This window comes from Amblyomma mixtum, chromosome 2 (assembly GCF_055824585.1).
Source record: "Amblyomma mixtum isolate Tamu chromosome 2, ASM5582458v1, whole genome shotgun sequence".
Classification (NCBI taxonomy): domain Eukaryota; kingdom Metazoa; phylum Arthropoda; class Arachnida; order Ixodida; family Ixodidae; genus Amblyomma; species Amblyomma mixtum.
This window is the reverse complement of record NC_143013.1, coordinates 320,060,304-320,072,488: the sequence shown is the minus strand read 5'-3', so window position 1 is coordinate 320,072,488 and position 12,185 is coordinate 320,060,304. Positions and strand designations below refer to the sequence as shown.

General features: G+C 47.3%; 1 non-coding gene across 1 annotated transcript; it reads right to left on the bottom strand.

The window, feature by feature from the left end:
- Positions 1-5,883: 5,883 nt before the first annotated feature.
- Positions 5,884-5,955, bottom strand: TRNAR-CCU (transfer RNA arginine (anticodon CCU)). The gene has a single exon. It is a non-coding gene; the product is annotated as a tRNA-Arg (tRNA).
- Positions 5,956-12,185: the final 6,230 nt, after the last annotated feature.

The window sequence follows — 12,185 nt, the reverse complement described above, 5'->3', positions numbered from 1 at the left end:
GACGTGCCATGCGAATTGTAAACCAATAATGTGGTGAGTTTACCGTGACTGTGGGATGCCAGTTGTGGGCCGGGCTTCTAGGTATTTAAAACCGGGCCCCGGATTCTGGAAAATAGTTTTGAGCTAGGTTTAGATGCCCTGCATCATCGGCTAAGCCGAGGAGTGAAGTCAGTTCCATGCCTTGCAGTCAGTTCCATGTTGTTGTGCTCGCTGCTCAACTCGCTGAAGATATGTAAATTCATGTACATAAAACATCAGTTTGCATCCCCTCAAGTTCATTGTTTTTAGACATCGTCTGTACACCGTCTCTGATCGTGGGGCACTTTTGGGTGGCGCAGAATGTAAAAAAAAATCTTTTTACTTCCCCGTATATGGGAATTCACCTATTATCGCAGTCCGAGCAACTTCCATCACTGAGCAATGGATCCAAACACCAGAGCTAAAACCAAAATGCGCGCACTTGATTCTTATTTGGCCGAACTACGCAAATCGTCCGTCGCTTTTTTGGCCTTCTTTTAGTGAATAGGCAGTGTTAGAAGAAAGAATAAGAATTCTCAACAAATAAGCAACGTGGTGCGAGAATCAGTGGTGTGATTATAAATGATGAAGTCTATAAGTAGAAAGGGTAGTTTGAATTTCCACACGACGCTTTTTTGCTATGTTATTTTAACACCTTTTTTATGCTTGCACGCTTTAGAAGAGGACTGCAGGAGTGTAATCCTGAAGAAGCTACCGTTTCTTAACGTACTTTCTTGTTTTGCTAAGTGCAACAAAAAAGGCCTAGGATAGGGGCGATAACCAAACATTTCAATAGAAACAGTTGTTAGGCAGCGTGGTATTCCTAGCGCAGGATTTGTATATACCCGACAACTGTTATGGGAGAGGAAGAATTCTAAGGGAGATTACGGTACTCCCTAAAACAGAATTTGAGCGCAGCTGTCTGCTTCGGCGGCACGAAAGGCAGGGTCCTCTCGGAAGAGTTTCAGATCTGGCTAGATGGTGCACGTTTGACATTTTTCGAAAGCGCTAAAACAACACGGACAAAGAAGAAGGAACAGACAGAGACGAGCTCTTGTCCCTGTCTGTTCCCTCTTTGTCCGTGCTCTTTTAGCGCTTTGGAAAACGGTCCTCTCGGCGGCGGTGCGCACCTCTGGATTCTGGTGTCGGCGGCACTGAGCCTCTGTTCTGACAGCTAGTTTAGCAGCTTCGGCACACAAAGCATTTCCATCGGCAGCGTCGCTTATTGTTCAGAAAAAACTGGCTGCGACTGTTTTGTATTACATTATATAAGCATACGCTTTGTACTAGGAAGACAACGCTGTTAGTGGCGAGGCCGACGGGGACAGTCTACAGCGTGCAGCACATTTCATCATACCACCACCCGCGCAACGCACTGGAGCGTTGCGCGACTATGAGGAGGCCGCGCGAAAGCGCGTGCTGTCGCAGACAGACCTCCCATCCCCAAGCCGCCTTACCCATGGAGGTAAAAAAACTAGGAGGGAGTGCGCTCAGCCTCTGCAAGCCATCCTCCTCTGACGCCGCTGCCGAGGGCCCTTTTGCGCACTGACTCATGGGAAATAGGCCCTCCTCCACAGTTACCAGACTGCCAGCCAGCTGTGCTTTTTAGTGAACGTCCGTGCTCCGAAGTAGCGCAGGGCCTGTGTTGCAGCTTTGGCGGAATGCGTACCGAGCTCGAGGTTGTCTGAAGGCTCCGCGTCTCTGTTGATTACACTCTTGAGTTTTTGGGTGCACTGTAGAAAACTGCGGGTAAACTTTTCATCAAAGGGTGCGGCCGCGACCTCGTCACTGTTCAACTGTGGTTCATAAAGAGAATGGAGAGGAATTCCTTTCGTCGTTATACACATACGGAGCGTTTATTTCAGCGCATGCTATGAGCGGAGAACTCGAGAGTAGGCGAAGAAACGAGCCTCTAAAGAAGGGCGCAGCGGCTTCCAGAGCGCTCACGGCGGACGGACGTGTTGAACGAGCGCTCCGGCGCGCTGCGCAAGATTCTATTTCTCGGGCAGGCGGACTTCGGCCCGCCCATGGGCCCTCCGTTCTCCGCTATTCTCGAGGCACAAGTCGTGCCGAATACGCGCGCGCACATAGGCGGTGCCGACGTGAAATTCAGCAGTGAAGTATTTCTCTCTCTCTCGCTGTCGAGAGAGAGTGCCGGCGGCTTTACGTCTGCCCCTGCGCGCGGGGTCTCCCGGCCACTGCGCACAATCACTTACAAAAAGAAGTAAACTGTATGTATACATAGCCGCGCGCTCGTAGCGTCATGTCTCGGACTAATCGCGCGCGCGGTACACTGCACTAGCGGCCGGGGTTGGGCGCCCGGCCGCGTATACCGTCGGAGGTAGCACCCACGGAGCGTTCGTGTCACGCGTGCACTACCTGGCGAAGAGCGAGCGGGAAGTCAAGCCCGCCTGCTCGATGAACGCACAGTGGCTCACCACAGTTCTGTCACGGGTATAGAGGCTAGAATATCACGGGTGCGTACAGTGCCGCGGGGCCATAGGAGCGCTTCGAGACTGTCCGGGATGATTCCCAGCGCCCTGCAGGCCGCGAGAATCTCGCGACGCGGCACTGTAGAAGCGGCACAGCGAAGGAGCATGTGCTCCAGTGTCTCCACTGCGCCGCAGTCAGCGCACGCGTCACTCGGGGATGGTGGCAGCTGCGGCGAGCGAGCAGTTTGCGCTCACCACGGAGCCGTCAGTGAACGCAAGCAGATGGTCGCGCAGTTGCTCGTACAGCGAGAGAGCGAAACCGAAACCAAATCCGGCTAAGAGCTACCACTGCCTTGTCACGTGAGGGCCTATTTCCCATGATGCTTTCCATTATATTTTTTATGACTAGGCTTCAAGATTGTGACGTCATGGTCCCTCCTAGTTTTTCTTCCTCCATGGCCTTACCTCTCCGCTCATGCAGCGGTGATAGACGACGGTGCGTCATAGTGACGCGTGATGCGTCATAGATGACTCATCATTCTGGCGCCATCTATGAGCGAGTGGTGGTACTTTCGTTCGCTCGGTTACGCCGGCAACGTTGATCCGGCTCAACCAACTCCAGAAACTGAGAGACGAAGTCTGTGCATTATACTATTCTTTGTCTAGGGCAGGCTCCGATACGAAATCGGCTTACTTAGCTTGATGGGAATCTTTTACAGCTACAGCTGCCTGACGGATGGGGTTCCTTCGGAGAAAACGCCGCTACTGTGGAACGACACAAACGGGTAAGCCAACAGTAATAAAAAGCTCTACACGAAACATAAACGCACGTCACTAAATATCACAGTAATTACAGAGAGCATTCAGAAAGGAAGCGAAGAGCGATCAGTGCAAGTGGAGGTGCTGATTGCTTTTCCGACAGTGAGAAAAATGTGTCGACGAACTCAATATCCCTGATTACCGGCCTGCTCATAGCTCTTCACTTTGCTCGTTTTGTCGTTTGATGTGATCAGGCGCTCTCCACCGGCCGCATGACCCCCGCGGGATCTTTATTTCGTGTCTTTTACAATGTCGGATATCTCGGCAACGACTTGTGACACAACGGGTACACGAATACCACAATAGTACCTTCGAGCAATCCTTGAACTGTATCTTCCGTTTACGGCCGCCACGGTGCGTCAGTGGTTATGCGCTCGGCTGCCGACCCGAAAGACGCGGGTTTCGATCCCGGCCGCGGTGGTCGAATTTCGAGGGGGGCGAAATTCTAGAGGCCCGTGTACTGTGCGATGTCAGTGCACGTTAAAGACCCCAGGTGGTTCTTTGGCTGCATCGTGCGAACATTCATGCGCTTTTCAAGGCATGCAGTAAAAGCAACCCCTCCAGTGCATGTAACAAGTCGAAACAGGCAAATTTTGTCGAGCCACAGCGCCAAGGGATGTCGCGTTTTTGAAATTCTAAAAACTGATATGGTTATTACTAAGGACCAGCTACAGATCTGTAATTGTAACCAGGCGGATATATACACACACACACACACACATATATATATATATATATATATATATATATATATATATATATATATATATATATATATATATATATATATATATATATATATATATATATATATATATATACCCTCGCACGCAGGCTGCGGGCGCGCTCCTACTCTCGACACCAGTCGCCATCTGTCGGCGCGCGCGGCCCGAGGGACTGCGGGTCGCGCCGGCGCCGCGCGTAGAACGCATGTATACATGTTCGCTTCTGCCGTTGTTGTGCTCCATCAGCTAACGTATGAGGGTGTGTGATGTGCGTCACTACTCACATTTTCCCTCTTCCAGACAGTACTGCGGTTATCTTGTGCGCAGTTACTCGTTAACGTGACATCCGAGGGTAGTCGACCAGGTAGTGTACGGACTGGAAACCGGCACTTCTAAGCAGATTTCTGCGCTGTCGTGTCGTTTGTTGTCGCCTTTTACGTGCGATATCATCTATGATAATTTTATGCATCAGAATGTAGATCTATTGATTTGACTCAGTGGAGTAGTAACTGGATAGGCGAGCTGCAGACGGAAGGTTGTCCCGACGGAGCGCGTGTTTTCGATCACCAGTACGTGTTCGGCATCCTTGCGCTGAGCTTGCTCTTGTTCCCATTAAACACATTTCATGCACAGGATTGTAAGCACGACCGCTACCGATTTCAGCTGCTTTTTCCGCACGCATGTCAGAAGGATGTGGGGGGTAAAGGTTTATCTATAGTATCTTTCTGCTGTTGGTATCTACACTAGTTTGGTTTGGTTTATTAAGGTTTTACTTCCCAAAGCTACTCAGGCTATGAGGGACGCCGTAGTGAAGGGCTACGGAAATTTCGACCACTTGGGGTTCTTTAACGTGCACTGACATCGCACAGTACACGGGCCTCTAGAATTTCGCCTCCATCGAAATTCGGCCGCCGCGGCCGGGATCGAACCCGCGTCTTTTGGGCCAGAGCCGAGAGCCGTCAGCACTGAGCCACCGCAGCGGTGCGGTATCTACCTTATTCATATGAAAATACTATGCGTGATTTCATTATATTTTCCACACTTAGCCAAACGGCTACGCAACGCTCTCACACGCGGCGAGAGCTCCTGAATAAAATAACGCGACTTCGGACCTCAGAATTAGTGAAAGCTGGATTAGCTGCTCATATCTATTCAAGCTTTGATAAATTAAGCTAAAGTACGTTTTTATGCACCAGGTTGCATAAACCATGACAAAATGTGTTTTCTGTTGGCGCTGCGACTCAGTTGAGCTCACAGCGGTAATGTGATGATAAACTGGCGCGGCGACAAGAAAGCCCTGTTTGTGGAAGGGGGGGGGGGGGCTTTATGGCCGGCCGGTAGGAAGGAATAAGAGCGCATGGGAATTGGAACTGCATGCTAGCCGCACACCTAATGCTTGATATTGAACAAAAAGTTTCTTTGCGGTGGAGCACCAAGACGGAATTCGATATAAGCACGAGCGCGTTCTGTGCGCCGGCACAATTAACCTGAATGTCAAACTAAATGTCATTAAAACGCTTCAATGTTATCGCTTTGATAACGTTAATACTTCCTGCAACACAGCCACGCAGCGGAAGTATGGTCGACAATGTTTTTTTAGCGCCCGAAGCGCGGCTATATGCAGGCGCGGCCGCGGAACTGCCGCAGCCCCGCAGTCCCCAAAGAAACGCCCGCACCGCGGCGCGCCAGTCGGCGCAAAATGGCCGCGCCCAGGAGAGGCTCAAAATTCTGGTCTATAAATATGAGAGAAGCCAACAGCCACAGAAACCAAGGGAGGTAGGAGATTTTTCATTTATTGATTTATTTTGTGCTGTTCGATTTAGAATATTACTGAATATGTTATCGCTTAAAGTTAATTGATTAGAAAAGCAGAAGAAAAAACAACCGCATGCCGCCGGTGGGATCCGAACCCACAACCTCCGAATTAGGCGTCCGGTGCTCTACCACTGAGCTACGGCGACGGCTGTCAAATCTTCTGTTTTCGGGGGTATTTATGTTTACAAATAACCTAACCTTGCGAGTGTTCATCAGCGTCACCCACGTTCTTAAGCGGCGGACGTTGCACGTCCTGAGTTACCGCTGATGTGGCGTAGAACGTCATCGAACGGCGAGGGTGGAAGCTGTGTGAGAACCCTCTTATGCTTCCTATGGCGTCAAGGCTGCCAGAACCGAGGCCCTCGCTAAGCAATTGAGCAAACAAGGGAAGGGGAATGAGGGGCTCGTTATAAATATGAGACAAGCCAACAGCCACAGAAACCAAGGGAGGTAGGAGATTTTTCATATATATTGATTTATTTTGTGCTGTTGTTCGATTTAGAATATTACTGAATATGTTACCGCATGTGGTTGTTTTTCTTCTGCTTTTCTAATCAATTAACTTCAAGCGATAACATATTGAGCACAAAATAAATCAATAAATGAAAAATCTCGTGCCTCCCTTGGTTTCTGTGGCTGTTGGCTTCTCTCATATATATATATATATATATATATATATATGCAAACTTGAGAAACGCCTCATTTAGGTAACCATTTATTGCGAGTCGACGTTTAAGACAGAGGCTTCCCTTTTTGAAGACAGCCTCTGTACGAAACGTCGACTCACAATAAATGTTTACCTAAATGAAGCGTTTCTCAATTTCGCATTTTACTTCTAGCGACCAAGTACGTTTTTCTTTTTGAGGTGAAATATTTAGGTTTTTAAAATTTAACACATTCTAGCGCGCTAAAATTTGCGCGCGAGGCTGGTGTGATGACAGTGACTCTTTATACAATAGCAACCAATGTTTTTAAATATATTTATTGACAATTTGTTCCCACAACAAATTTACAGAACTGCTTTCTGTGCTGCGTGAAAATAACGGTGATTATGTTTCGCTATATCAAAATGAGACAATTTAAATAGTTTTTTTCACACCAACCTAATGCACCAATACTTCACACGCAAGCCTACTGCGGCGATCACTGCTTTATCCTGCCGAAGCATGGAGTCCAGGGAGCTGTCAGTGAATGTCTAGCCCAGGGTTCCCACTCTTGACTGTATGCTAGGAGCTGCTGGATTTTTTCTCTCTCAGACGACGCACGGCGCTAGTCCAAATATATTCAATTGAAATAATCTAGATAGCTTGACCACGTCTTGAAGTCCACCGTCTTCTGCTTCATACAATATTTCACAATCATAGAAAAGTGCTTCAGGTCGTAAATCTGCAACCGTAAATCTTTAATTGGTGGAATGTTTAGAGGAATCCCCCAAGGTGGGGTAGAAACACCTTGTAGAAACTCTACTCCACCTTGGGGGATTCCCCTAAGCCTTTTACCAACACTGTTCCCACTTCGAGTTATATATCAATTCGCTCTGGCGCTACCATAAGTTTGCCGTCCCGGTTAGCTCAATTGGCAGAGCGACTGCTCCGGTGAAGCGGTGGTCCCGGGTTCGAACCCCGGACCAGGACGAATTTTGCTTTAACTGCGAAGTTTCTAAGAAAGCTGTATAGCTTTCCTTTGTAGCCGTATGGCTGCGCTCGGGTGGATGTCAATGAGTAATTACTCCCTTATTATAAATCTGTAATTGGAATACATGCTGAAATCCCAGATTCTTGCGTGCCTATGGAAGCATAACCTTTACATGAATGCCTTGATTGACTTCTTAGCTCATGGTATCTTCAATACACTCAAGGAGACGAACTCAACGAGTGGAGAATCAGCCCTGTGCTATTGCATTCCTACCTCTGGTTTAACGTGGTAAACTGAGAACGAAGTCCATATAAATTGTGTCTAAGGCGACGTATACAGCCGAATGCCATCATTGCCGCACGACCAGAATTCGATTCAACCAATTAAATCATTCTCCTTTCGTGACCTATCCACAACGGGCGTTCCTTTACCTAGATAGTCGTGGAAACCTAGTTCTTTTCAAAGTTGCGTGGTGTTTCAGCTGGGCATCTGTCGTTTAGTTGAGCACATTGCGTATGACGTCTCAGAGTCCATGCAGTTAATGTAGAGCCTGATAACAGAAATAAATCTACTGAAATGTCAATAACGGTCAGTCTAGAATTTTTTAGGCGCGGCAACAATGTCTTAACAGCTTGGTTGGTCGTTCTGGCGTGTCTCGTGCGAAGACCGAGAAACCAAATCTCCTCTGAAACTACATCTCTTCAAAACTTGTGAAGGCGTAGACTGCGCTACTCAGGAATCCAGTGCAATCTGTTGGCTTTTCATCACATAGCTGCTGCCTCAGATAACCCTCATTTGAGGAGTCCTGATAGCGGTATGTTAACCACACACTCCGCCCATTGCTTACGAAAATATGCAATAATGCATGAAACCACAGAATACATCACCTGAAAGTGCCAGCGAGTTAAAATTTAGAACAGAAGGCAAATGAACGCAGTGAGAAGCGTCCATGATAGAACAAAAATGAAAAATAAACTGAAGGCAGATAGTTACGCCCCCGGAAGCTCTAGACGGAAGAAGAAGGCGTTATTGCATCAATGTATTCAGAAATCGCAAATAGGTCTTTTGTATTCGTGATATCTTGAATATGTGCCAGAAAATTGTAAATATCATCATTCAGTTCACTACTGTACATAGGCCGCCGCGGTGGCTCAGTAGTTATAGCACTCGGCTACTGACCCGAAAGACGCGGGTTCGATCACGGCCGCGGCGGTTGAATTTCGATGGAGGCGAAATTCTAGAGGCCCGTGTACTTTGCGATGTCAGTGCACGTTAAAGAACCCCACGTGGTAGAAATGTCCGGCAACCTTCACAACGGCCTCTCTCATAGAGGTTAAACCCCCATATGCTATAAACTATCGTGTACAGGCTCTGTTGACTTCTGTCTTGTAGATGTTTGCAATGCCATTTTAGAGAAAATCACGCGTCCTCGAGCCTGCTGCACAAAATGATAGACATAAGACCTGAAAAGCAAGTCTTGGAGTCCCAAAATGACAAATGTTTGGCTTGCTGCTTCATCAGATCTCGAATTGATGAAATGTTCTTTTTAGCTGCAAAATTGCCACTGTTTTCTTTAAGGAGATTAAAAAGAGCTCTTTTTGTTGTATCTCATCGAGGTGACTTAACAACAAGTGAGAATGTTTGTCTTCGAATGCACTAATATTCAAGTAAACAATGTCAGATTGGATTGGGTACTACTTTCGCGTTAGAAGTAGTACGCGTGTGCTTTACAAACAAGGAACAAGAATTTGCACCATTGCTGTTTTGTTCTCTTCCTCGAGGGCTGATTGCTTGCACCGGCATCTGGATTAGAGCTGCTTTTCTGCAGTAGCAAGAGGCTTCGGCTGCGCATTGTTTCTGGAGAGGAGCGAAATGGAGAAAATAAAAGCGGCCTAGAAGAGCAAAATCCGTGAAAATGTAGATTCGATTTCAATGACCCAAGAGTAGCTTGCATAAGTAACGCCATGACTTCGTATTTTCTTCAGCACGAGATGTGGTAAACAATCACGTCTTCAAGCATTTCGCCCCGCGAATCCGAGCACCAGACCGGGGTTAAGGTTGAGCCCGCTGGAATCGGCTACGCACTCGGCGACACCAGGGACCCCAACCAAGGAGATCGCGCGTACAAGCGAGAGGCAGAAATGCCTTCATACTATAAACTCAGCGCACATTTGAAAATGGGTTATCCTAATTACGAATGCTTAATGCATGGCGCAGCTGGCAACTTTTAATTCTTGGGAAGGCGAAATAGGCACAATAACCACGGTTTTTTTCTACCACCAATCTTGATTTTCTTAGTGTACTGTTTTTACCCCTGTACAAGATTGAAGCAGTCGGTAGGAAAACGTAGCTTGCTATTTTTTTTTTGAATTTTGCTTGATTGTTCGTCATTCATGCGACACAGTGGAAGTCTCCTTTACGTGCTTTTTATACATACCCATCAATAACTTCCTGCCTAATCTAGTGAATGAATCCTGAGTGTATGCACTGCATCTGACGGTACAGGCACAGCACGCCTTATGGGAGAACCTCAACCAAGAAACTAACCAACTGGCTATCAAAGTAACGCTTAAGTAGCTATTCCTTGCGAGCGCCAACTCTTTTCTTCTGGTCTTTATGGCGCACAAAAAAGATAAACAGCCTCTGTTAGCCGTCATTCCAGGCTATAGCGTGTACCAGTATCGGCGGGTAGTAAAGAAGCGAGCAGAGTAAAAGAAAGAAATATTCCCCGTACATTAGGAATCGTCGAAGAGCCCAGTATTTGCTCGGGGCGGTGGCGAGGTACGTCGGTAAACAAATTCTCTTTGGACCGCAGCCTGCAGTCTGCCGCAACCAATCCAATCGTCTCGCCAAGAATCCCGCGTGCCTCTGCTACGAGACTATCTCGCTTCCGAGAGTGGGTCGGCAGCAATTGCCTGGACCCCTTGTGATTACATATTAAAGAGGAGCTGCCCGAGACACAGCTGAACTCCTTGCAGTCGTCGCTTGCGCTTTATCTTTTGTAATCATTGCTTTTAACCTCCTCCTCTCCGTAGTTACCATGAAGGGTATGGATTAGTAGCTTAGCATCATGTATGAAGTCGGTACATGCCGAAACGCTCTGTACTTCCTATAGCAAACAGGAGGCAGGCAAGGGGAATTTAATTCTGTGCCAACCTGAGATGCACGCCAAAGAGCTCTCGAGATCCTTCTTTTGGGTGCCACTGAATCGTTTTTGTTTTTGGGGAACATTTTGTCCGCCCACAAATGAAACAAAATTGGCTTAAAATTAGGTAGATGTTTAAGTCACCTTATGAGTTTAATGCGATAGAAAGTGCAATTGATGTGCTCACTACCTTGGGGGGCAATTTCCGCGCTTTTCCTTTTTTCAGAATCAACGGAGTGTAAACCTTCCACTGGTTTTGGCATAAGGAAAGGCGAATAATTGCCTCAAACTGTTGGCGGATGCCAACGTCTACTAACAACGCGATTGATGTGTCCATGATCCAGTGAGGCCGCAAGCCGCAAGTCAGGGCCTGGCTCAGACCGATGCATAGCTGCGCATGGCTTTTCATTCGTTGCTGAGGCAGCTTACCGCTTCGGTAGGAACCATGATGGTGGTGAGAGGTTCGGCTGTCGCAGTTGTGGCTGCGTGGAGATGTCTGGAAGAGTCTAGGTGGCCAGTCGGGGGACCTTAATGCTTGCCACCTCGTAGGCCGAACTCGTAAGCCGAACAGTACGCAGCGGAAAACACCAACCACCATGGTCTGGTCCCTGGTAGCATGCGCCCGATCCGGGCGCACAAACGCCGCCTTTTCTGCGTGTTAGCGGGCACAATTCGCGTCATCGTCTACCGTTTTTACTGGCGTGATGAACGTGCTAGCATAATGAACGGACCACCTATTTCGACTGCTGCCGAAAAGTGCAATTTTCCTCCCTCGCGCAATAAATGCACTGTTTCCTTGTTGTGCGCAGCCTAGTGGCAATGATCGTGAATACAAGCAGGCGCCATTTTTTGAACGCCGAAACAACTAAGCAATACTGCAAAGCTCCATCAGCCGAATGTCAAGACTACTATGCCTCAGTTCGCGGGGCAAACAGGCTATAGGAATGTTCAGCGAGAAAGTCAAGAACAGACCGAAACCATGACTTGTCATAAAGGGTTTCTCTCTTTTTTCTGCCATGTTAGTAACTGCAGCGACCTCTTCCACTTGGTCTTCTGGCTTAATGTTGTGAGCTGTGCTTGAGCGAACTCATGGTTCTGTTTCGTTGTACAGATTTATGCATCGTTGTTCCAGTTATACGCGCGGCTTTAAGGTAAAAACTTTTGGCTTGCTCTCCGCTGAGGCGACCATCCTTAAGAATGTGTTTTGATTTATCAAGAAAGTCGGCTCTACTCAATGAAATATTTATTCCTGCTTCCTAACCTTTGTCCCGTTTATAACGATCGAAATTATTTTCGAAATATTTCGACCGGTGCAATAAGGGTGCCGCAAATGTTTCAAACCATACTGGGGAGGAAAAGTGTGTTCATTATGGCAATAAATACGGTATGCATTGGAGAGACCGCAAGTTATTAATGTTTAAAAGAATGTTTAAAATATTGGTATTCCAAATTTTCAATGCATATCGATAGATATTTTCTCTGAAAACAAAAAAAAAGAATTACAGGAGTGTCATTACGTGCAGCATGTTCCTGGTTATAACTTTTATGTAGCATGACGGTCTTCACCTTCGAATCAAATTTACGTCCTCAGAATAC